Source organism: Triturus cristatus, chromosome 7, assembly GCF_964204655.1.
Source record: "Triturus cristatus chromosome 7, aTriCri1.1, whole genome shotgun sequence".
NCBI lineage: Eukaryota > Metazoa > Chordata > Amphibia > Caudata > Salamandridae > Triturus > Triturus cristatus.
Window position 1 is genome coordinate 1,249,311,770 of NC_140590.1, and position 26,668 is coordinate 1,249,338,437.

The 26,668-nt window shown below is 43.0% G+C and overlaps 1 protein-coding gene across 1 annotated transcript in view; it reads left to right on the top strand.

The window, feature by feature from the left end:
* The first annotated feature begins 2,323 nt into the window (after positions 1-2,323).
* LOC146811727 (perforin-1-like) overlaps positions 2,324-26,668 on the top strand; it is a 70,358-nt gene continuing 46,013 nt past the window's right edge. Inside the window, exon 1 of the mRNA XM_085618726.1 lies at positions 2,324-2,410. The gene's annotated coding sequence lies outside the window, so the exon portion shown is untranslated. The remainder of the gene's footprint in view (positions 2,411-26,668) is intronic.

Consider the following 26,668-nt stretch of genomic DNA (forward strand, 5'->3'; position numbering starts at 1 on the left):
CCACATTGCCTTGCCATAAGTGTTTATAAAATGTTGAGCATATCTCCAGGAACTCTCGGGCACAACATCTGAGTGCACTTAACAATTTTTTCAAAGAAGCCATGGCCTCGTGCATCATCTTTTTGATGTCTGAAGTGTTTTTTCATCAAGTATAGAATGCACTTGATGAGATGTTTTTTCAGGTGATACCTCTGGATGCATTTACGGTAAATGAAGACCTGTGGAGTTTTTAGCTGTCTGGTTATTTGTCTCCTGTGTGTGTCCCCTTTGTCTGGCTTGGATGACGAGGACATGAGCCAGTTGAGCCTCCCCTTCCATCCAGTGCGGCTCCTTTTGCAAGAAGTCATTATTTACATGCCATAATTCTTTGCGGCCCTTGCTCTCTTATTGTTATTTTTATATATAAACCCTGGGGTGTGCGTGCTGCAGAGTCTTTGTACTGGAAGCTGCTGTGCACATTTAGCAGGCAGGGAGGTTGCTTCTGCTGGTGTGCTACTGATGTTGCCAGTGTTTTGATTCTGGAGGCATGAGGTGTGACCTGTTGGCCATGATGTTGTTCCTATTTTGCTGCTGTCATCCATGTTTTTTACATTCAACATTTTTATTTGAATCATCTATGTTCTTTGTTGCATCAGATGTCAATTCCAGACAGGATGTGTGCTTCCAGGTGACTAGAGCAATAAAATGCTTTTGACATCATTCGTAGCTTGATAATATCTAAGTGACTGATTAGAGCTCGGGTATTTGTGCGTGTGGGTGCAATTTTACTTTTGTTTGTTTTTGGCTACAGCAACTGTGACTTCACTTTGTCGGTCTTCCTGATTGTCAATTACTGCATGAGCAACCCCTCCTTTAGAGTTTACTTGATTTAAAATCCTCCAAAACACTGCGATCGTGCTTATCTAATTTTTGCCGTAAATTACAACTTACTATTTTTAGACCCTTTTTCCTGATTTCTGCTTGATATAGATGAGAGCTGTAGAATTAGGCTAGGCTCATTTTCATGTTCTGCCAGTTGGCGAACCAACAATTGGGAGTATAGAAAATGGTGAATATCCCACCAGTGGGAGCCTCTCTGTTCCCCTCAGTCTGAGCTGCAACTCTGCCAGAAATGGTGGCAGATCCAGTGCCCGATTCAAAATGGCTGATTTGCCACCATGCCTAGTACAGGCACCACTGTGAAGGACAGGCATTGAAAGCTAGCAGTTTTTTACAATAACTTATGTAGGGTGCTTTGAACATGCTTACACCCCCCTCCCCCCCAGCATGTTCATGAGCCTAAATATGTGGTTATTGTCCATGTATCTTTCCTTTGGGGGTACATTTCCAGTCTCAATGTTTGCTAGTGGTGCTTTCACCTGCAAAGAAGGGCGCTGGCATATTTTCCACTGTGGTATAGTCCCTCAGTTGACTCATTTAATAGTAAATCCTTCCCTTTTTGAAGAGAATCAGCCACGGGCCTGGCAGAGATCTCTAAAAACAGCAGATTTTCCTCTGCCCTGGATAAGAAGGTGAGTCTGCTGCAACAGCAGATTAAAATTACACAGCCAAGCTCTAAATCAGGCTCCACGACATCCCTCAATCTAAACAAAGACATTGATGGGAGTTGTAGACCACTGTAGACCGCTGGGCCCATCCAGTCTTCCTATATCACTACCCACCTTTGACATATAGGCCCAGATTATGTGTGCCTTCATCATTTTGACATGGTCGCTTACAGGAGTGACAGTGCCCATCGGAATTAGGAGGGCCATGGAAAAACCTCAGGCCTGGCATTATTCACCCACAGACTTCAGCAACTGAAATCTGACACAGTCTTCTTGTGAAATTCCAAGTATTTAATAAGGAATAACCAGAACAATTGAGGTCCCCTCGTTTTTCTTCATTTCAAAGAGACCCCGAGGGTCCCACCCTTAACTCTGCCCACCCGAATAACCGGAACAGGAGTAATATGCACTTCACCGGGTTACTCAGAAAGTGACCCACAGATGGCAAATTCTCTAAATTCTGCTATTGCTTTTTTCAGTGTTGTTGTTCCTCAACTTCTGTGTTGCACTTGTATGAATTTCCAATCAAAGGAGTAGCAGTGCGAAGAGTATCAAAATGAGGATTACAATATAAGGCTTTAGTAGACTGATCTGCTCCTTGAACCTATAGGTTGCACATATACTTGCTGGGTACTTCCTGGAACAACTAACTGGAAGATATCGATCTTGGAACTTGAAAAGTTGCCATAAGTTATTGATCTGAAGGTTCAGAGTTTCCCTCTACTGTCCTTGGACTACAGAAGATTGCATTAATCATTGAAAGGAATTAATCTTCAGGAAGCTGTGGTTTTATGATAAGGAAGGTATAAAGGCAGTGGTCTGTCACCTAGCTTTTAGAGCACCCAATCAAGAACAGTTCTGAGGTAAGTGTTGTGTGTCATTGATTGTTGCTCATGTACTGCACGGTATGGTGGTGGACTCCTCAAGAACAGATTTTTGTTTTCATTGGGAGACGACCAATGGGGCCCATGAAACATGAAAGAGATGAGTAGCCTGTAACAGGGAGATTAAAGGAAGCAATGAAATGGAAAAATAAGAAAGGAAGACGCTGCAAAAAAAGAGAGCAATAGAGCGAGAGACATCAGGGAAGTGGAGGAAGAGAGAGACAGGTCAGAGAACAGTTGGGGGAAGAAAAAGATAACACAGAAAAAGGAGGTTTGGAGTGAGAAATGTACCTAGAAATTAAAGCTACTGTAGTGGCTGTGAAGTTGTGGGCTTCCCTTTAAGAAAACCAACGAGGCAAGGCATGACAAAAGAGGCACCCCTACATGAGCCACCAGACTTCTTAGTAAAAGACAGATACGCCTCAATTAGAGGCCTATTTTGGGAATTTGTCTAAAAGTTTGGTAGGGTTAATAAAGTCAGTTTCTTGTCAGAAATGCCCCACAAGTGACTGCCTCTACCTCAACCTTTGTGTGTGTGTGCGTGCATATGTGTGTTCATGTCTCTAGGATTGGCACGTTTAGTGGCATAGAGACCCCTTGTCTCGTTCACATGGATTACAATTCACAACACTGAAGAAAACATCCTGTCCTATTCAGTTAAGTAACTAAAGGTGTGGGTGGTTGACTGTCATTTTGCTTTATTGAATCTGGAGGCCTTGTGCTGGAGACTGTGAAGTCATTTGTTGTGGTGGGTTGGCTGATTTTCAGTCTGGGCCTTTTGGGGGAACTATGTTATAATCATGGTGATATAAGTAGTAGAAGTGTGTGTATGTGTTATTCTCAGTCGATGAAGCTGTCAGTGGCACAGTACTACAATTAACATCAGGTGTCTATGAGTGATGGTGGTAATTGCACCACACCTCTCTTTGACTGTGTCCATGGTTGCTAGCTGCAGTGAGTTCTTCCCAGGAAGTGGTCCACTGCTTAATTTGTAAAGAAATAACTGTAGAGACCCAAGGCTTTTCTCAGGAGCCTTCAACTGCTGGGGCTGCTGAATGCCAAAGCTGCCAGTGATGATTCCATGTCATGTCTCTTACTACCACCACTCTCCACTTTCTGTCTCTTTATCTCACCTGTGCTGTTATTTTTTTTTAATGATTTCTGCTTTCTCTCTTTGTCTCTGTTTTCTATATTTCTCTTTCTGTTTTTTTGTTACTCTTTTGCCTATCTTACTCTTAATCTGAGCCAACGTCTGATGATGAAAAATAGCAGTGGCGGCACCTCCGCTAAGGCGGAGGAGTGTAGCCCCACAAGAAAAATAAAATGATAATAACGCCTGGTTATTATCATTTTATTTTTCCCTAGCGGATCTCCAGGTGCCGGTAGGGGAGGGGTTGCATTACCCAAAGAGCAGGGGAGGAGTGGTAGGCACTCCTTAAGTGCACATAACTGCTTGGCTGGCTGTCTCGGGCCAGGCAAACAGTCATGTTCACTGTGCATGTTCCTCACCAGGCTGCAATGCACAGCCTGGTGAGGAACATCCCCAGGCCCCCAGTCCCAATTTGAGGGCCGATCCACAGTGCTCAGACCAATCACAACGCTGCTATCAGCAGCTTTGTGATTGACTAGAGGACTCTGGAAGCCTGGGTGCTTCATGTTCCTGCTGTCGTGGAAGAAGAATGGAGGAGAGGCGGCCGCCGGCAAGGTAAGTATATCTATTAATTTTTTTTCAGTTTTTCTTTTTTAACCCTCCCCTCCATGCCCACCCCACCTCTGATGCAATGTAGCAGCCGCTACTGAAAAAGAGGTGCATCCACTGGCACACCTTAAGCGCTGGTGGTAACTTATTTGGAATATTCAAAAGCTGCTGATCCTCATATTTACCAATGGGATTAATGTGATAGGGGTGCAGAGGAGGAACGCATGAGTGAAAAAGCTCCAATTTGCTGCATACATTTGTTTATTCATTCAGAAAATTATGGTATGAAATTAAGGTGCCCTGGAGTTGTTGTGGGTTGGTATGTTGAGGTATGCCATGCTGGAGATGAAGAGTTCCAATGTCTACAGCTGTTTCCTTCTAGAACAACCATAAATTGGTCCTCTGTCAGGTAGGCCGTGGAGGGGTTCTCTGTCAAGGCACAGGGGCGTAGGATCCTCTTGCTTTTGAGGAAATAGTGTCACAAATTCATAGAATGTCAACAGCGATCTGGGATCCAAATCGACAGATCGAATGAAAAAAAATGTTTCCATTTTGGGTGAACATTATATTAATACCGTCCTTTCTACCTCTCGCGGAAAAGATAGCTTATATACAACATACACAAATTTGAACAAATACAAAATTGCACAGTGGGCCCCTTTTATACTGCAAATCCATATTATGTTCCAAAATGTCTTTTCTGTTTCAAGTGCGCCCTGTGTTCACACTATATGGCATATTGGTGCTTCTCTTTTCATTGAGAAACAACTCCGCGGAACAAATGATGAGGGCAGATTTACCAAAATATAGCGCAATACAGCGCAGACACCAAAGTTGTCTCAGTGTGGCGGAAAGTGGGAGACTGCAGCACAGAACCATGTTTACTAGATATAGCCTGCTACTGCTCTGCCTTTCAAATAGGCAGCCTAGCACCACACAGACGTTTACACCATAGAGCTTAGGTGTTTGCTTGATGTCTACCATAGGTTTTCTATTGCAAACATATTTTCCTGTACAAAATCCTAAACCTAGAGAAACGTTAAAACATTTCACACATTGGATGTGTGCTGTACAGTGTACCATGTTTGCAATGTGTGAAAATTTAGATGAAATAAAAAGATGTTTCCAATTTTTCACCTGGCTTAAGGTGGAGTTATTTTTTGATGGAAAGCCCGATTTAATCATTTTAGCTGATTGAGTTTGCATATAAAAACATGGTTGTTGCACTAGAAAGTAAATATCCTATCATGTCTTTGTGCCACATTGCGTCAATTTGCCTGACTTTGTGATAGCGCAAAGTTTAGATAAATCTGTCCCCAACAAATTTAGGCCTAGATTTACAAAAATTTTGGATCAGGGTTGCGTCACATTTTTGGCCCAGCATGATGCAAATTCTATTTTGGTATTTACAAAGCCACGCAGAGCAGGATTTGCTTGACTTTGTAAAAAATGTATAAAGCAATGCAGTGCGTTAGCTCCGTCTTGTATTACCTTGTGTCTGGAAGGAGTACCATGGGTGGTGCATGGGCGTTCCTGTGCACCCATGTATTTTGACACAAACCCATATTTACTAAAGTCAGTTAACATGGGTCTGTGCCAAAATGGTGTGCCAACCCGAGGCTGGCGCAAGGAGGAGAAATATCTTTATAATATCTCTTAGTTAATATGCCCTATTGTACATAGACTTTCCCTGTTAGGTCCTTTAAAAATCAACACACCTTATCTCAAAAGAGATATAAAGTATTGGACTTTGTCATGATAACAACTGTTACTTTGAGAAAAGTAGTTATTTTTAAGTAGAGGTACACGCAGGATTTAAGTTGAAGAAGATTTATTAAGTACAGGAGAACAACCCCTGAAGACTCCTATTCAGGCAACAGCATTTCCAGTTCTGCTTACTTTCCATAGCATTGGAATGTTCAGCATCACTAGGATACAATGCACATGTTGCTAGGATACAACAGTTATCAATTAAACATGAATGTGGATCAATGATGAAACAAAAATATTCCTTAGAAAAAGTTTTCTTCTTTCTATCCTGTATGAAATACATTTGCGGTTTGTGTTTCCTGTTAGAAAGAATAGCTTGTTCCTCTTTCCATTAACTGTGCAGTTTAACACCACATAGATTCAATCTTCGCCTCTGTAATGTGCGAATACAGCGATCAACAGCTGACAAGTAACCAATTAACTCATGCACAGTTGCTGGTTTGTTGTTGCTCCCAGAATGCATTATTTGAAAAAACCTTTTAAAACTTTGAGCAAAAAATATTCCCCAGCTAAATAAGCTAACAAATTACTAAAGCTATCTTATATATAAAAAGAATACAAATGCTCAAAATATCAATGTGCAGATGTTTTCGCCCACCAAATTTCTTTCTTGTTTTTCACAAACTTAATAAAAATGTTATTGTTTTCCCGGAATTTCAAAAGATGTGCACATACAAAGTCCCACAATTTAACATATTCTCTTTAGGAAGAATGTATACTTTAACTATTTGTCATATACTAATATTCTTTTTGGAAGCTGGGTCAATATTAATATGCTACAGTTTGTTGCATTGAAGCAGGAATATTTTCCTTAAGTCATAACTGTGTCACTTTCTTAAATATAAATATGTCAGTATGAAATGTTATCTATAGCATGTGTGCAGATGTGCAGACTAGCACATGGTGTGTATTACCATTGTTAAGTAAGGGGAGAGATCACAACGAAAGGTAAAGGCATGGGCCATAGCTTCAGGGAGGGTGTTTCGGCTGTGACTCCCTCAAATAAATACATTCTTTTCTTGGTAGTTAGGTCGAAGGGGCACATGCATCAAGGTAGGCGTTTGCGATTCCTTAATTGCGATTATTAAGAAATTGCAATTATGGAATCGCAAAAGCCTATGCATGTCGGAATCGCTAAAAAAATAGCGATTCCTACACATTCCTTAATTACGGCTCACAAATTGTGAGTACCAATTAAGGAATGGCTTCCCATTCATTCCAATGGGCCTACAGGCCCATAGGAATGAATGTGAATTGCATGCACAATTTGCGAGTACCCAATAGGTACTCGCAAATTGCGCATGCAATTTCAAGGGTGCAAGGGTACCAAAAGGACACCCTGTTGCACCCCTGAAATATGCATGTGTGCAGATGTTGCGCGCACACATGCCCCAAGGACATGTGTGTGTGTAACATGGAGCTTTGACAAATGCACTCTAGTGCATTTTTCAAAGTTTTTTGCAAATTACCATCAAGTTCAAATTGATGGTAATTTGCGACCCCCAATAGCGAAATCGCTATTTGAGATTGCATCATGCATTGCATTTAGTAATTTATTATTTTAGCGATTACTTAAATTGCAATTCTTGCATTTGGGATGATGCATCTCAAATGCAAAAATATTGGTTGCAAAGGGGCAGATTCTGCAAATTTGCCCGTTTGCAACCGGTTTTTCGTTTGATGCATGGGGCCCTAAGGGCCCTGAGTTGGGTCTGATGTATATGTGTCGGTTTCTCGTCCGGGGCAAAAAATAAAAGCCAAAACAGTGACCTTTGATGTATGTAAAACAGGAGAGATAGAGATGGTGATATACATCTGGTGGCTGAATTTCGAAATGTGAAACCAGATAACCTGGGATTCATACAGACTTCTCTGTTTATCCATAATGTGTGATCTGAGGCAAACATTTTATGTCACCGAGCATCCTTTTTGTTTAATATCACATATGATTGCACTTTTAAAACTTTGAGTGCGGGATGTGCGCTGTACAAGCAACTAATGTTTCCTTTAGAGGCCTATAATGTTGCTCCATCTATATTCAGAATCTAGGCCATGTTTAAGGGTTTACATAGGCTATTGACATTCCTCTTAGTTCACTACATGCATTGCCATCAAGGCAGTGGTATGAATGTTTCTCAGCTCATGATTAAAAACTGTCACTTTTAATAATCTGCCTATGTAGTGATATAATCTGATGTGCTAAGGTGAAACACTTCCACATGCTAAAGAAATAAACTTTTTTGAATTTTGAAGGGACTGTATCATACTTTTACTTTATGTTTGTTGCACAATATACATGTCAAACATTTTCATTGCTTGATTCGTGCAAGAACTCTTAGAGCCAATCGAGACCCGTGGCTCCGGTCTAGCTTAACTTGTATATTATTTTGCTGGTGCGCCCACCTCTATTTTTCAAACTCAGGGTTAGCCCATGGGGCCGTCAGTCACATGATAAAATGATTTGTAAAAGGCAATGACTGGAAACATGGAGCCCTGCCTACACGTACCGAGTTGACAATTCTACCATTAAGGCCTCTCGTAGCAGAGACAAAGCAGAGCGCGTGCAGTCAAAATGCTTTTAAAATAATTGATCCCAGGGCATGGTCTTCAGGCCGCTGTGCTGTATGTGACTGTCGTCATGAATTCCCAAGGAAAACTACCAGGCCTTGGTGGGATGGGCGGGGACACAGTTTTGGGGGGAGGGGGTTTGGGGTATGATACCCCTCCACATGCCTTCTTGGCTGGTTAAATGGCCCTGGGGGTCCTGCGTCGGGTCTGCTATGTCTGTTGGTTTTATTTCACTAAGAGCTTTTAACTTGCTAATTTTTTGGGAAACGAAACTTAAATATGTATGGTCATCTGACCACTCCACCCTGCAGTCCACTCCTTTTTTAGTTGGAACCTTTGAGATTCGCACCCTTCAAACCTCGGTCACTACGCTACGCCCCTGGCAAAGACTAGAGTAGGTCATGATGACACTCCCTCCATCAATAATGGTAACAGTTTGCATATTGTCCTTTGTGGATCTGAATGTGTGGGGTATGCAATGCTATTTTAGATCTAGTGCAGTCAAGACCTCTTGTTGCACAAAGGCTCTGCCCCATTCTGCCTCTTGTTTGCTTTGAATCAACCCCCTTCAGTCATTGCTTGAGAGAAAAGTCATTATTACACAAAGCATTTTGAGGATATTTACCTATTACAGTGGGGATTTGGTAAAAACGGTCTTTCTCCAGGATAAGAGAGCATCCCCCATCCTGTTGGATGGGCACTGTCATCAAATGTACACCTCTTTCTCAGTCAGGCGCTATATGGAAGTGGCAATGGCAATATAGATCGGCTTGTTTCATTTTTTAATGTTTGTACCAGAACTCGATAGGGAACCCGTCATACTGGATTCTCATTTCGCAGGTCAGTGTGGCCTTATCCCTAGATGGCTGCCATGATGTCTTGAGAGATCATCAAGAGCTGTTACCTTGCAAGATTTCATGGTGGCCAAGTTGTGGGGCCAGGCAGCCCCAGTCTGCAGAGATATAACCCAATTAAGTGTCAGCCTTGGTTCCAAGAATGTCATAGAACTATTGGTTAGTTCTGGACTTAGACTGTGAATGTTGCCAATGACCAGTTACACGTGATAGTTGACGAATGGTGAGGAGATTCCAATGAAAGCCACTACAATATTTTATATACAGGGTCTGTATAACAAGCTGATGCGCAACTGGAGTTTTGCCCACTTTTTGCACACTGAGGTGCATATATATGAGAAAATGTTAGCGCGCGGAGCTGTGCCAAATTTGGCAATGCCACTCTCCGACATTTTCAAAATGCAGGGATGCGCCGTATTCACAAGAATGCTGTGCACCCCTGTGTTTTCCCTAGTGTTGGCGCTAAATTTAGCTGCCTAGCATCTGCGTTGCAGGGAATGACTATGTGTAGGAAGGTAACAATCATTAATGGTGATTTGTTACTTGTATGTGTGCTGCAAAATGCAGCACATATAGAAGTAGCGAATCCCCATTATTTAATGATTGTTTATGTGCAGGAGGGGACACCTTCCTGCACATAAACAATCAATAATGGCATTTTGTTTTAGCACACATAGGAAAGGCAAAAACGAGGAGAAATAAAAATATTTCTCCTTGTTTCGCCATTCTAACACCTGCTCTTGCATGGAGTTAATTTTTGGTGCTGCCTCAGATTTACACCTCGTTGTAAATCTGGGGCAGCGTCGAAATGTAATAGGTGTTGTGGTGGAAAGTCCACAGCAATACGCGTTGCACTCCCCTTTCACGCTAAGTGATACGTGTAAAGGAGTCTTATTTACAAGGCGGCGTTTAGCCAGAAAAAGTCGCTTAACACCGCTATGTACATATGGAGAAGGGCATATCGCCATCCGAATGTTGCTAAAAGTGATGTTCTGGTGGCGATATCCCCTTGTAAATATGCCACCCGGTCTCTAAGATACTAGAGAAGGAGCCACAGACAGTTGTGCACCCCATCTGTAACAGGGCTTTCCTCATTTGCACTGAGATGTAGCCCCATGCAAATGAAGGAATGCATTTGCACTCACACTGCATTACAGATGCAGGCACAGGGCAAATAAGGCACAGTGGCAAACAACTGATTGTGCACCCCTTCACATGTGGTGGACAATTATTGCACCGCATGTGAAACAGTGGACAAACAGTGGACCCCACAGGTGCACTTGCGAGAGGGACAGGGATCCCAGCAACAATCTGAACATTCCTACACAGGCAGGTGCAGTCACTCATTACACCTGGCTAAAGGGTCGTCCCTGCTGCTGTTTAAAAATGAGGTCAGTTCTGCTTCCAGTGAAAGAAGGAGCTACAGGCTTAAACTACAGCTCCATCCATCCCTAATGCGTTAGGCCAATCACAGGTGCGAAGTGTCAGAGTTTGCACCTGCCTGGGGACAGCTAATTTTTTTCTGTAATCAAAGAACTGCCCCAGCCTTTGCCAAGTTTCCTGCTCTGTGGCGCAAACTGGGACTCTGTGTCCGATATTTAATTTGGCAACAGGTGAACCAAACGATAAATTAGTTTTATCCCACAGGGCAGTCTCTTTCTGTCCCTGCCTCTGTCCTGTCCCACTGAAGCAGTAGTCTAAGCGGAAAAACATGTTTGGGAACTGTGAGGGGGACACACAGGCGTAGAAACCGGGAAGGTGATGACCATCGGGCAGGTTCAGTAGGGATAGTGTGAATAGAAAAAGCTATGAGCCTTACTAATTATCCACCAACAACTTGATATAACACAATGAGCAAAACATGCTCCAGAACGCAAAGCAATGTTAGCCATTTTTTAGACTAAGGATTAAGGTGTCACATGGGGCCTTCTGACAGCTTACATTGAGTTTGCTTGTGAAACAAGCAGTCACAGTTTTTTAATTGGAGAGACCACATTCTTGGATAAAATCAAATATTATCCATAGTTTTTTGGGAGATGGCAGAGATGTCATTTCATGAGTAAATTGCAAACATAAAAATGCTACTGGTCAAATATCTACACTTATGTTGAACAAAAGGGCTTGCTAACCAACGGAATTGCCCAGCACAAAGTGAGCTCAAAAGGGCTGAGGCCCTAGGATAAGAACTCCTTGCAGTTCTATCCCTTCTGTGATAATGTCTGCAGAGGATGCAGAGTGTAAGTGATGGCACGATCATCTGTGTTGGTACCCTGGCTTTAGAATAAATTCATGAGGTGCATTTGTCAGAGTCTATCATAGGGGAATATTTTATTCATGCTGTATAGGAATGGATATGTATGAACGAAAAAGGCACAGGGAAACTGATCCCAGTAGTTCTTATCCACTTTGACCTCTGCAGTAAAGAAGATCCAGAGTCCATGTCATCAGGTCTACTATTAGGCATGGGTTACCACCAGACCCCTCCACAGGCACTGGATGTATGAGAGCCCAAGCTATACAATGCTGTAGAACAAAACGCAATGTGTTTATAATGATGGCGGCCCATCAAACCATGCTCTATCAGTCATGGAGGAGGAGAGGGAGATTAACATTCTGGCCCACTGCCTTCCCACTTATGGTTCAGGAAGTAGAAGTGCAGAAGTGTAGCAGAGCGTTGCCCAGGCACACACTGGACATGCAAGTTTGGGTGGGCAACTTCACCATCACATGCTTCCTATGTGAATGGGAGGCAGCAGTGAGGGTAGGCAGAGACAGACAATGCCAAAAGTGAAACTTTGCCCAGCATCCCAATAGGAGCTGCAAGACTGTAGGGACTCACCATCTAAATAGTTGTTTGATCATGATTAGTTGTTCCTGGGGGTCAGTCTCTGAAGTTTCCTTTGGAGGCTGTGAGAAATTCGTTTGTTGGCTGATGAAGGTATGAGCCCTACTCAGTAAACAACCTCAATCCCAGTCAATGGGAAGCACTAAAGTCACTAAATTAACAGGTGCTTAACCCTCTGGTAGATTGGCAAAGAAGCAGTCATGTTTAACTTAGCGGCAATGTGTAAAGTATGTATGCAGCACACAAAAAACAATAAAGTGAAAACACAACACAAGAAAAATCCCACACCACTTTAGAAATATAGTGTACATTTTAATAAATTATTTGACACCAAAACCGATTAGTAGAACTGGAGATATACAATTTTACAGGTTTAGGTAAAAATAGTGCTTAAAAGCACAAAACGCCAACTAAGGTTATCTGGTTGCACTGGGCCAGGACAAAGTCATAAGTTCACGCCGGCTGCAATGGAGTGTGTCCAGATACATGGTGTAGGTTAGGCCCTTTGAGAACTGCCCCTTCTGTCCTTGATATGGGGCATTGTGCAATGCAGCGGAGGTTCCTAGACGTGATGCACAGTCCTGCATCGGATTGCGTTGATCTGCATCAGTTCCGATGAGAAGGTAAGAGAGCTATGAGACAAGCTCCGTGTCAAGTTGTGACACGATACATCGGTTACAATGAGGAGCTGTAAGGCCGCAATGCGAGGTCCTGTGTTGGGTTGCGTTGTGTCTTGTCGGTTCTGATGGGGCCCACAGGTGGGTTGGCAGAGCACCTCTAGTCCCACTTTCAAGCATCCAGGACTGGAAAGGCACCATATGGGGAGTAAGGACTCACAGTAGGCAGAGTCCAGGTGCAATTTTCAATATGGCTTGAATCGTTTCTGTCCCTTGGACTCTGATCAGGAAGCCAGCCAACTAGCCCATGGAGTCATTCTAGTGTTCAGTTTTCAAGCTGCAGTTTTGGTCCTTCTCCCTCAGGCAGTAGGGCCGCAAAGCCTTAGAGCAGCAGAGGACTCCTTCTTGCAGCAGAAAGCAGAGCAGCAAAGCAGCAGAACAGTCCTTCGTCTAAGTCTTCCACAGATCCAGAAGTGATCTGAAAAGAGGGTCTGAGGGTCCAATATTGGTGCCCATTTTGAAGTGGGAGAACTGTGACTTAAAATCTGACTTTACCATTAAATAGGATTTTAAGGTATAATTCCCCAGACCTCAAACTTGACTTTCTTACCTGCTCCAAATCAAAAGTTAGCACTTATTAAATGTAAAAAGGCAACTCAATGTTATCCTAGAGGAGAGGTAGGTGTCACAGTAGTGAAAAACAAATTTGTGAGTTTTTCACTACCATGACTTGTAAAATGTTTTAATTACAATGCACCCTGCATTATGGGCTGTTTCAGGCCTACCTTATGGGCGACTTGTATGCATTAAAAAGGGATTTTTAGGCTTGGCAAATAAGTTATTCATTTGCTAAGTCAAATTATCAAATTAAAACTGCAGATAGGCTGCAATGGCAAGCCTGAGACATGTTTTACAGGGCTTCCTAAGAGGATGGCATAATACGTGTTGCAGGCCCACTAGTAGCATTTTATTTACAGGCCCTGTGTATATAGTATGCCACTTTACTAGGGATGTATAAGTAAATTAAATATGCTAAGCAGGTGTAAGCCAATTTTACCATGTTTAGGGAGTGAGCACATGCACTTTAGCACTGGTTAGCCAACAAAAATAATTTCAGCAAAATAATAGGAGGGTTGAAGACAAATAATTTGTGGGTAACTCTGCGGAGATGGCCAAGCTGAACAGGACCTTCCTCCCTCCAAATGCAAGGGGATACTAATCAGTAGAACATGGTCAATGGCCTTATACTGCAGAGGCCCTTGCTAGTTGTATGCCCCTCTAAATTCAGTTGGATGCCCCTGTCTACACTCTCCTGAGCCACTGAGCTGATCCATGAGGAACCCTTCTCCTCAACTGTGGACCCCATCCATGAAGCACCTAACCTTAACTTCCTCACAAATTCATCCCAGTAGGCAGACATACCACCATGGCTAGCAAAGTGATCTGTCCCCAACCCAATGAAACCTCTGACCATTATCATACCAACCAACAGTGCCCACTAACAGCTGTCAGTGTCAAGAGCCAGTCACCAGGGCATTTAGTGTTCTCTGAATTCTGAGTTTTTTTAGTGGGGGGGAGGGAGCTGGGTTTTAGGCACCTGTATTCCACTCTCCTTCCACTAGACCAGGGGTGATAGCCTGAGACTGGCCAAGATCTGTACCCTAGAGGATGGAGCAAGAGGCATGCAGCAGCATTTTGGACAATCTGGATGCGATTAAGTGGTATTTATGCCACCCTCATATACCCTCTAAGTGCACCTCCCAAATAAGGGTGATTATGGCATGGTCTACCTCCTGTCCCTGAGGGCTACTTACCTCTAAGGCCACATTGGCCACCCGTGTAGAGGTCCCACCAGTGGGTAGTTTCTTTGGACAGACAGAATCCCCCTGCTTCTGTCCTAGCTAGGAACACTCAAAGCAGCGCGGTTGAAAATGGGGTGCCCTGGGTCACCACCCACCAGAACTTCTCCCCTGTTTCTCAGAAGGGGGTTGGGGATACTTTCCCCCATGTTATTTGGGATTTTCCTGTGTCTTCGTTGACCCCCCCTGCTGAGGGAAACCTGAACCACCCCTTTTGGGGTCACTCACAAGTACCTTCCTATGGACCCTGGTACTGAGCCATTGGTCTGCCTCCTTTTCAAGCACTCTGAGGTCAGAGAGCTTACTATCAGCTAGGCTTTGGTGCAACTCTATAAAACAACTGCTGCATATGTGCTCCTTGACAGTAAAATTGCACAACCCGTTATAATCACTGAAATCACTGCCCTTCATCCAACCATCCACTGCCTTGCAAACAAGCGCCACAAAATCTGCCAAGGACTGTTGGGGCATCTTCTGGCTGCCAATAAACGTCTGACTATACTTCTCTAGGGGTAGCCAATATTTCCTGCTGAGAGTGTCTTTCATGAGGGGATACCGCATCCTGTCCCCTTTCCCAACGGCTAACAGGGCATCCCTTGCTTCACTGGGAATGTGCTTCCAAATACTACCCCCCAATCCTCTTCAAGGGACCTTGTGCATCTTCTGAGCAACCTCATAGGCCTCAAACTATTAATCTATGTCATCCCCTACAGCAAATCTAGGCATTAGATCCTTGGGGATATGAACCCTCTTTTCTCCAGTGTACACTGGGGTATTTCTGCCACCATTGTTGATGGGTCTGAGACATACCTGATTTTGAGCTTCACCTCCTTCATGCTCATCTCATGCTCCAGCAGTAGATTATTTTCAGCCAAGGCCCTTTCAGACTCTGGCGAAGGCTCTCTCGGCCCTAGTCCTCCTCTCCTTCTAGGGCAACTTATTTTCCTTAAGGGCCCTTTTCACTGCAGTTTCCTCCTTGGCTGCTTCCACCTTCAATTTGACCAACTGCAGTTTAATGTTCCTCTCAGCCTTTCTGTCCTCCAGCTCCTCTGAAAACAAACCACTGGAATACACACTGCCCCGACAATAGGCTTCAAACCTGGGGATGATTTGTTCTCCTCCAAGTGCTGCAGATCAGTACCCATGACCAGGTCCTCCTCCTGCACCCCCATTGTCTCCTCCTCAGCCTGTGATGTACCCAGCACCAGGTGTGATCAGGAGGCAAGCAAGCTAGCCCTTTGAGTCACTCTGGTGGTCCTGGGTTCAAGGTGCAGGTCCAGTCCTTCTTATTCAGGCAACAGGGCAGAAGAGCAACATGACAATAGAGTAGTCCATCTTCTGAGTATTCCAAAGGTCCAGAAGGGATCTGAAGAGTGGGCCTGAGGGGCCAATATTCATACCAGGTACCCACGTTTAGGTGGGAGAAGTTCCTGGAGTTTACTTTTACAGAGCCGTCTGGAATTTCCTGCCTTTCTTCCCTGGTTCCAGTCTGTCTGATGGCACTATAGGCCTGTGTAAAGTTCATTGTGTGGGAGCTGAGCCACTGCCTTTAAAGTGTAAGTGTGATAGGTGTCAGCTCCACACCCTTATCAAGATGTGGCCCGTCCTGCCAAAACCCTCTATTGTGATGCTGTTTGAAGAATGCAGAAAGACCAACTGCCAACTACACCTAGTCATATGACCAAGGAACAAGCAGCAGGAACCAAAAGGTTAGGAAAAGTAAATGCCAACTTTCTGAAACTGGCATTTTCAGCATTGTAACTGAAAATCCGACTTTATAATTAAAGAAGATTTTAAATTACAATTCACCAGTCACCAAACTTGTTTTCTTACCTGCTCCCAATCCAAAGTTAGCACATTAATTGTAATAAGCAAACCCATTGCTGTCCTATAGGAATGGAAGGTCTCTCAGTAGTGAAGAACAAATTTGTGAGTTGTTCACTACCAAGCCATGGAAAACTTGTAAAACTTTTTTAACTACTATGAGCAGTTTTGGGCCTATCTTAGGGGTGACATATATGTATTAAAGGGAGTTTTCAGATTAGCAAAGGGTTATTTTGCCAAGTCAAAGTAGCAGAATAAAACTGCAGTCATGCTGAAATTGCAAGCCTGAAGCATGTTTTACTACTTAAGTGGAAGTCACAATAAGTACTGCAGACCCACTAGGAGTATTACATTTACATGCCTTGGGTATATGGTTTACCACTTTACCAGGGACTTATAAGTAAATCAAATATGGTAATCAGCTGTAAGCCAATATTACCATGTTTTACCATGTTTTAGGGATGGAGCAAAAGCACAATAGCACTGGTTAACAGAGGTGAACTGCATAGATTCCTAAGGCCAACAAAAATGAATTCAGCTAAAAAATAGGAGGGGTGAAGGCAAAAGGTTTGGGGGTGGCCCTCCAGAGAGAGCCACATCCAACAGAGACTATACCAATTTCCACAAATCATTTCCAGTAGTCTCAACTACAAGACATATGACTATGAATGGCCGGTTTGGATATACTGAAATGTGAAAAGAAAGTACATAATTACCCAAAAATTGGCATTCCAGTTTGCAAACACCAGTGCATCTTCTAGATTTCCCCAAAAACATCAAGAGGAAGGGGAGGTTCAAGCGCCATCAGAAACTTCTTACAACAACATGTACCCAAACATCCAGTAAAAACTGCCAAATATTCTGTGGGTTTTTTCATTTTGGGGAGGGAATTGACCTTCTTCCCAGCACTCAGTGTCAGAAATGTAAGTGAACCAATCTGTCTTCACCCAAAGACAAACTGACACTGTTGTGCCAGACCTACTGACATGTCATGTGACAGTTTAAATTTCCATTGACTGGTTGATGGACAATCACAGTTTTCACAGATTTTGGCTGTATGGCAACCGAAAACAATCTGAGAAATGCTAAGGCTTTGTGATGATTGAGAGCATCTCCCTGGAAGAAATCTTTACCTCATGAATGAATAGCATCCTCTCACTTCAATCTTCTAAGCCTTGATTATTCTGGGGCAAGAAATCAACCCACTGCCATTTTATATATTTTGGTAATTTTAAGAATTAGAATTACCATGAAAAGGACATTGACCAGTGTGTGATTAACTGTGCCATACTGTACTCGAAATCATAATCCTAACCAACTCCAAGAGTTAGCATAGACTGTTGATTCAGTTACAATTGGCAAGCCCCTTGCAAGCCAAGGATGCTTTGTGAGGGCTTGGTCAACCAATTGCAAGAAAGAGTATCTCTATCTAAGGTCCAGGTGACCCGAAGAAAAAAACTGCAGCCCATGACCTGAAAAAAATGTTTGACATTGCAGACACAGGGATAACACAACTCAACAAGATATCTATATTGTCAAGATTTGCAACTTTCTGCAACACTTAAGAACTCCATCAACTCCTTTGGAACGGAAGATAATGGGTAGCGATGAACATTGTTCACTCCAATGCAAATCAGCCACTATTCTTTGCCTCCAGAAACCTCAATCCTGAGTCGGTTGTCAATGTGAGAAGTTAAACTTGTTTATCCTAGATCTGCCTACAGCTGAAAGATTGAAGTGCTTTATTTAGATTTTGGTTGACAGGGTACACAAATGTTGTTGCATTGTGGGCGGGAATCAGGTGAATCTCCATGATTCCAGCTGTGGAGCATCCAATAGCTCTGCCAGTGGAAACATTTAACTGGAGGTCCAACTGACATTGGGTTATCGGGCAAAGTACTTCAGACCATACCTTCAATTTAGGGCAGATGTTGGGATCTACTATTTTCCAGTTTGGAAGAGCCATGGAAATCGTGGTGGTCCTGAAAAGGGAAGGAAAAACATAACTCTCTTACACTGGAAAAAAACTCCCTGCATGTCAGGGCCATTTATTTTATGTTTTTCAAAACAAACTTCCACATTAAACTTTCAGTGCCTTCAACAGAAATTTGCACGTAGCACAATTTCTAAAGTCATAGAGGGCTCTGCCTGTCTTGTGGCGATCTCTAAATATGGAGGTTGGTCTTCCACAATGCTACCACAATACATCCCTCTGCTGCCCTGGCAGACCAACGGACCAGCCAACCTGTAAATAAGACCCTAAATTGGAATTTACCAACATGAACCTCTAAGGCTCAGGTTCACAGCAACATCTGCTAAAAATGACAAGCATTGGTAAATGCATTAGAATTGGGCTATGTGACTAATAATAAGCAGTTTTTTGTTGTAAGTTGTAGCTTGCTGAACAGTTGTATTGTACAAGTTACAGAAAGTCTGTTAAAGTGTTATGACTTGTTTATGTACAAAAAGGCAATATATTGTGCTGTTACTAGTGGAATAATGCGGGTAAGTAATAGCAACATTTTGAAAAATGAAATGAAAGAGGGAAATAATAGAATTAATTGAAGTAATAATGATATTTTGTTTTTAGAGGAGTTCTGACAACGTTTGGGCTCGGTGCCACTGCACCTGCTGCACAATTGATATCATGGCCCTAGTGCCTGCTAGATAACTGCACTTGTGACTGCCTGTTTACTAGTAAAATATAGCCATATTTGGTATTTAGAGGAGTTCTAGCAACTTTTGGCCCTGGTATCACTGCACCTGCAGCACCATTGACATCATTGCCCTAGTGCCTGATAGATAACTGCACTTGGGACTGCCTGTTTAGTAGTAAAATGTAGAAATATTCTGTATTTAGTAGGTTCCTTGAATCTTGTGGGCCCGGTGCCACTGCACCTGCTGCACTATTCAAATCAACCCCCTTTTAACTGCAAGATAACTGCAATTGTGGCTGCCAGTATATTAGTAAAATATAGCAATATCAAGTGTTTGGAGGAGTTCTGACAACTTTTGGGCCCTCTGCCAGTGCACCTGCTACACTATACACATCAAGACCTTGTTGTCTGCAAGGTAACTGCACATGTGACTGCCTGTTTAGTAGTAAAATATAGTAATATTAGGCGTTTAGTGGGGTGCCTAGAACTTTTGGTCCTGATGCTAATGCACCCGCTGCACCATTGAAATCATGCCCCTATTGCCTGCTAGATAACTGCACTTGTGACTTTCTTGTTTAGTAGTAAACTTTAGCAAGAATCTGGGTTTAGTGGGGTCCCCAGAGCTTTTTGCCTCTGTGTCACAGCACCAGTTGCATCATTCAAATCAAGTCCTTTCAAACTGGAAGTTAACTGCAATTGTGACTGCCTGTTTAGTATTCAAATATAGCAATTTTAGGTGCTTAGAGGAGTTCTGACAACTTTAGGGCCCAGTGCTACTGCACCTGCTGCACCATTCAAATCATGACCCTGTTGTCTGCAAGGTAACTGCTCTTGTGGCTGCCTGTTTAGTAATATAATCAATCCAATAATACCTACAAAGTGCAAAGAAAGGTACTGAGGCATGAATAGGAAATGACACAAACGTTCAAAGGCTAAAGCATCTGCTTCACACAACTAAGTAATACAAGCATTTGCAATTCAATAGGTCTCGCATTTGCGAGAGTTTGAGCTATTGGCATTGTAAATGACAATGCCTTTTATTTATGTTTTAAAAACCAACACATAAATAAAAGGCATTGCCAATTTCAATGCCAATAGCTCAAACTCTCGCAAATGCGAAACCTATTGCATTGCAAATGCTTGTTTTGAGGTTGCGGAAGATTTGGAACCCAGACGTCCCCCACTCCAGTCTGTGGAAAGCTTTTGGACCTTTTGGGAGGGTAAAGTAATTCCTAGGAGGGTATTTAGACAAGCGCTAGCTTAGAGATTCACCTAAGGCTCTAATATGAACAAAGTTAAATGTTTGCAAGCAAGTGACTTTGAAACCGCATTCTCTCCTGAATGATGGAGCACACTAATGCCAGAAGCCCTGGCTCAAAATTCATATTTGTACCAGCTGTTTTGTCTGCACATTGTTTGCAGACTGCCTCAAATTGGGTGGGGCGGTACCCTAGTGTCTCGCCTGGGGAAGGGGGGCGGGGTTGTGGTAGTGAAGACAACCCATCTAGTTCATGTTTCGGGGGTGGGGGTGTCATCATGATGCACCTTAGGAGTAGATTAGTACAGTTTACAGCTCACCAGTGGAGATGCGTGTAGTGGGTAGGTCAGCTGGCTAGTACAGTGGCAGGAGAAGGAGTCGACCAACACGGAGTTGAAGTCATCCGAGGAAGAGGGTGAGTCTGTCAAACAACAGCCTAGAAAAAGGAAGAGTGCCACGTACACTTACAGCAGCCATCTTATCTGTGTTTGTTGTTACTGTGTTGATGTTATAGACTTCCGCGTAGACATAGAAGATGGCACTGGCGCTCGAACAGGACTCAAGTATGTGTGAACGAGGTGACAATGTTTGAGTGTGCATTTTGTGGCTCATGGAAAAACGTTACACAACAGAAACGTTGTGAAGCTGAAGAAATTGGTAATGTTAATTTTAAAAAGTAGTGCTTCAATACATTTTTATGTTGAAAACATTTTATTGAGCTATTTTTTTGCACGCAGTTACTCTTGTTAATGTGTGCAGTTGTTAATGTAAAACGTTAACCACTATTGTTAGGAAACTTCTTGTGCATATTCAGAGAATTGGAATAGTAAATTTTCATTTATTAAGGTTTGAATTATTGACCAACTATATCCGCCAGTCATATTAAAGGACTAAAAAATGACAACGCATGTTTGCTGAACTGATGAGTTTACTCTGGTGCAACAGTATTATTTGATTGGCTTCTTTAGTCGGCAACATCTTTCTGTGCTGTTTTATTAAGCCAAGAGTGAAGATTCAGCATCGGTTCTGACACTGTACAAATATCATAAGGGAAGCCTTGATTTTAACAACGGATACATTCGAAAACTGAAGTATGACCCTAACCAAGACAGGCTGGTATATGGGCAACGTAGAGGGTGTCGTGGAGGAGGGGCTTTAGGTCTGGTTCCTGGGGGGGGGGGGGGGGACAGACATGAGGGTGACAGAGCGAAATTAATCAGTTACTGGGTGCGTGAGGGATTGAGATAATAGTGGGCGCCTGTGTTAAAGTGAAAGTGGGCGACCATGATGTTATTGAAAGAGGGCGCCCATGTGCTGCCTGCAGTAAGAGAAACTCAGTAAAGAAAGTAGAGCTTATAGACTAAATAACACGTACCATGTAACAACTGAAGTAAAAGGGTCAGATGACATGGAAGGTTACAAATAAAGACAAGGCGGTACTAAGGAGGGACTAACAGCCTATTTACCAATCAGAATCCAGCATTTACGAAGGACACAAATCAATGACAAATATGGGCGGAGCTTCTATTCCATATGCTACTGCAACAAGTCTCGCAGAGCAGCGCATGTGCACTGGCTCTAGGCTCGACCTAAAAAAAGTAAGCATTCCGGTATACTATTAAAAGCTGTCTGCCTTTTCTGTGGGAAGAGATCTTATCTTGACAGTGAATGGGGCTTAAACAGTGTGAACCGCTTTAGTAGAAGTGTCATAAAAGCGTGCAGCCAGGGGAAGTTAACAAAAAAAAAGTTCCACACAAAAGTACACAGCTATTCGGAGACGGGAAATAATAATACCCCCCTTTTAAGATATATTAAATGCAAGAGATTTTGCAAGCATAGCGAAAGCGCTGTGTTGGCAAAACCTAAAATGCCACTGCTGCACCACACTGTAGCAATACAGCGAAACCCATTCAGTGAAAAATACCTCCTACTAGAAAGCAGAACTGAAACTCCTTTGAACTATACTGTAAACTTGTAAGAACTAAAAGGACAATGCCACCTTTGCAAAATAAGCAGGCTGAAAATAAATGTACTGATAGGAATTGTTGTAATAATCGTCATAAAACAACAAAGGCAACCGTTTGCTGATTGAGCCTTATAAAACTATCACTCATCCTGAACAGCGAGCCATAAAACATTGTTACATCTGAAGCAGAAATAATAAAAAAAACACAAATACACAGCAGGAAACCCCAATGCAAAAACACTGACAAATTCAATAACTGCAACAAATATGTAACAATACTGGCCAAGCAGAAAATACTGTTGCAGCTCAGCAAGTTCTGACCTATGAAGCTAAGCATGCGAATATTTGCAGCTGTGAAGTTTGTGCTACATTTGGTGGTGGTGGACTCCGACATTTATTTTAGGGGGGGACAGACTTTGACCCAAGCATGAGAGAGAGAGAGGCAGAAAAGGGAGAAAGAAGGAGGGCGAGAACTACAGGAACAAAACAGTGACAAAGCGAGAAAGCAGGCGTGAAAAAGAACCTGCAAGAGTGAACTAAAGAAAGAGTTGGAAGAAAGAGGCATGAGGTGGAACGATGACTAGACAGCCTTGATATTATTGATTTGTTCCTTCTGTATTTCTATTGTGTGCCATAGGTTGAATGCATAAGGTGCTTGTTTTAAACAAATGTAAAGGTCAGTTCAGACGCACCAATAAGGCAGATATGACTTATTTTGTAGAGAGTTCCCACTTTCCCAGTTAGGATTACCATATTGCTCAAGTCTTTAGGACACATAGCATGGAGCCTTGAGCTTTCATATAACAATTACTGGTTATCAGATGTTTTTACTCTTCTACTATAACGGAAAAAACACAAAATTACAACTGCCAAAACGCTTTAGTTTAAAAAAAAAAAAAGAAAACGAGTAACAGACACAGTACAATATGTGTCCCAACCTTTGATGCTTTTCAGTGAATTCCCTTCGTCAGGAGGATTCCTCACATTTCTTACAAGTAAACCCAAATAATTGCTTTAAATTGTTTTTACATCAATTAACTTAAATATCTTTAACAATCGTCTACATTAATTCCTTATCAAATGTCCTAAAATAGCAAATGGCAAACCTATTGTGCTACCTGTATCATGATGTAAAGTTACAGCCTCTCATAGTGTTGTATTCATGCTGCTGTTATTAGTTAACCAAACATTGACCTGAAATCAAGTTTTCGTGAAAACATCTATAAAAGTTTAAAAAAGATACAAAAACATAAAAATAAAATAAAGGAAGGCTCATTGCAGCCACTTACTCTACACAAAAATACCACTCTTCCTATTCGGAACACTTGAACAGGCTCCCCTGGGCATGGCTGTAGTTGGGTGCAGCCATCTTGGTGGCAGGAGGACAGCTCCTGGCCTAGCTATGAGCACTGTGGACAAGAAATATGGTGCAAGGCCTGGCACTCCAAAGCTGTGGAAGTGGGCTGGGGTGCATGGGAGCAGAAAAAGGCCCAGTCCCAGTTCCTACTGGGCTTGTACAGCAGGCTGGGGCACCGGGGTGAATGCACTACGTTTGTATGTTTGAGTTGTGAGGCTGGCTAGAGTACTGAACCATCACTCATTTATAAAATCAAATGTACTTCTCAAGTTCCATTTGTGTCTGATCTGGGTCCACGATAATGTCCTGAGCTTTGTAAAGACCCCCCCATGCAACCAGAGGATCATGGGTCCTAATGTAAGCCCTGGAATAGGGTCAGTCCTGCTAGGTGCCCCCACATCGCTGAATAGACTAAGCATTTCAGTACCGTTCGCTGCATCATACCGAGGACCAATGATGGTCACTCAATTAAGCAGATCCATGGGTTTCTCTGTGAAATTATCAAAAAGCACTAGAGAGACAGAGAGAGTCACAGAGATGGGGAGAGAGAGAGATTGTTAGAGAATGAGTGAGGGTGGGCTGTGTGCACATGTGTGTGTGCATGCACATGTGAGTGCCTGGCTGGTGCTGCGGGTGTTTGCCCAACTGGGACAGTTGACATTGAAACTGTGCTAACTACTAATCTGTTGCCAGTAGCATATGTTTCATGAGGACATGATGATGTGAGAATATATATATATATATATATTTTTAGTCCTCATATATGACATAGGCGGGAGATGTAGTATGGAAACGACCTGAGAATGTAGAATAACCACTATGGGTTTAACCTCCTTTATCTAGTCTCCTTCAAGCAATTGTTAGAGGGATGTTGCGGAAGCTACCGTTAGACTGCGCTACTGTTGAAGTTTGACTTTGATCCTTGGACTATCATAGTTAAAATGTACCCCCTTACCTCCTAATGGCCATTAACACATTTTCTTTCTCTTCGCTGAACCAATTAAACAGTCCAGTCTACCGATATGTTTAGCAGAGTCCATCCTGTCCAGGCAAGAAGGTGATATATTTGAAACCCATTTTATACATATTTCTCTTTGTGTGAAGATTATCAAGATGAAAAGCAAATGGGTTTGTATCCTCCCCAATTTTTTAGCACACCCTTCGCATGCTAAAATGCCAACAATCATCAAAGGAAGGCTTTCCTCTATGTCTCCCCCCAGGATGATGTGGGAAAAATTAACTGAGGTGTCAAATCTAATAGTACTCACAGTCTGTAAATGCTCACCTTACAGTGAGCTGGGCTGGACTCCTCAGAGCATCCTCCTGAAACTGATTGGGTGACCAACTTGGATGACCCCCATGTAGACAGCACAGCCTGCATGGACTGTCTACCTACCCACCATAGTAAAGGTGTTGAGGCCAGGAGAGCAAAGTGCATATTGCACTGCCTGCATTACAGAGGATGGCTACAACCCATTAACGATGGAACACAACCATGTCGCCCATCCTCCGTCCACACACAGAAGTAGAAAACAGATGCCTAAGCCGGGCCCTGGCAGCAGGTTGTGGGACTGACAGGCACAGTATATACTGTGCACTGGATGTGAGCAGCACCACATAGTGATCCACGCCCATGACGCAGCAGTCTGTCACAGTGCTAGGAGGCTGCTCGCCCAGGTCCATGTTAAGAGCCCAACCCCAGGCACAACTGTGTTTAGTGAGAAATAGCAATTGCGCCAGGGTCCTGACTGGTACACTACCAGGCTCTCCTCCTTATTGATGACTATAAGGACAACACAGATCAGTAGTTTAGGCTTCTGCTGCAGAAACTTGCCCCAAAATTGGAGGTAGTTGGTTTAGATCTTGACCCGGATTACTCTACAGCTCAACTGTCTTGGGTCAACAAAATTATCTCGATTGGCAATTGGTTGTCATGTAATACCCAATAGCAGCAGGCGATGGATAGCTGTGTCTTGAACATTTAACCTCTAATAGCAAAGGGCACTACTAGAGTGTAGCATTGTTTCACTTTATACAAGGCCCCTCCTGCCCATTGACCCTTGTGCTTGGGGTTAAGAGGATCTCATCACCGCTGCACCTACTGCACACCTTGTTATTAGAGCGAGAAACAGCTAGTTTCGTCTTCCGGCGGCTGTTCTTGAGCCGGAACCAGGTTCGGGTCCAGCCCCAGCAAATCATCCCAGTGCAGCGTGTCTGCATCAGGACACATGCTGCAGCGCCAGCATAGGTTAAGCGTGTGAGCCAGACTCACACATTGTAGGGTGGGGAGACTTGTTATCCTCTATACCTTGCCACTTAGCTTCATATAGTTCACTTCACAAACTATCAGCAATTCCTTCTATTTCAGCTATGCCTGCACTAAGTGCACCCGCACAACCCGCCTTATCTGGCAGACAAGCACACCATCCCTGGTGGTTCTCGGCACAGCTAGCACTCGGCGCACCTGCAGCCAGAATTGGAAACTGGGATGTGTAAATAAGAAAAAAAAACAAGTATCAGGCCTTTTCCATTTATGCACCCAGGATCATGAACAACATCCACGTGTCCATCAGTACCCCCACCCATCTCTTTAAAGAACACTACTTCACAATGCATTCACCATTCACACCCCAGCTACCGCTTCTATCACTCCTTGACTTTATGCTTGTCTTTGATCCTCTACAAAACTCTGCTTCCTTTTGGTCAGGTTTGCGTTATAGGAATACCACATACACACATGCATACAGTTGTCAAACAAACCCCCCTGCCACGCACACATTGTCACCAGCCCTACCACCCTATAAGAGAAAAGAGACAATCAGTGTGTCACTTTGCACCATGACAAGAGATAAAATGTAATCTTCAAGGTTTTCTTTCATTTGCTACCTCTGTCTCTATATTAAATACGTAGAGCTGTGTGTAATCTATGTATATGCTGAGTGTGTACGTGATTACATGAATCA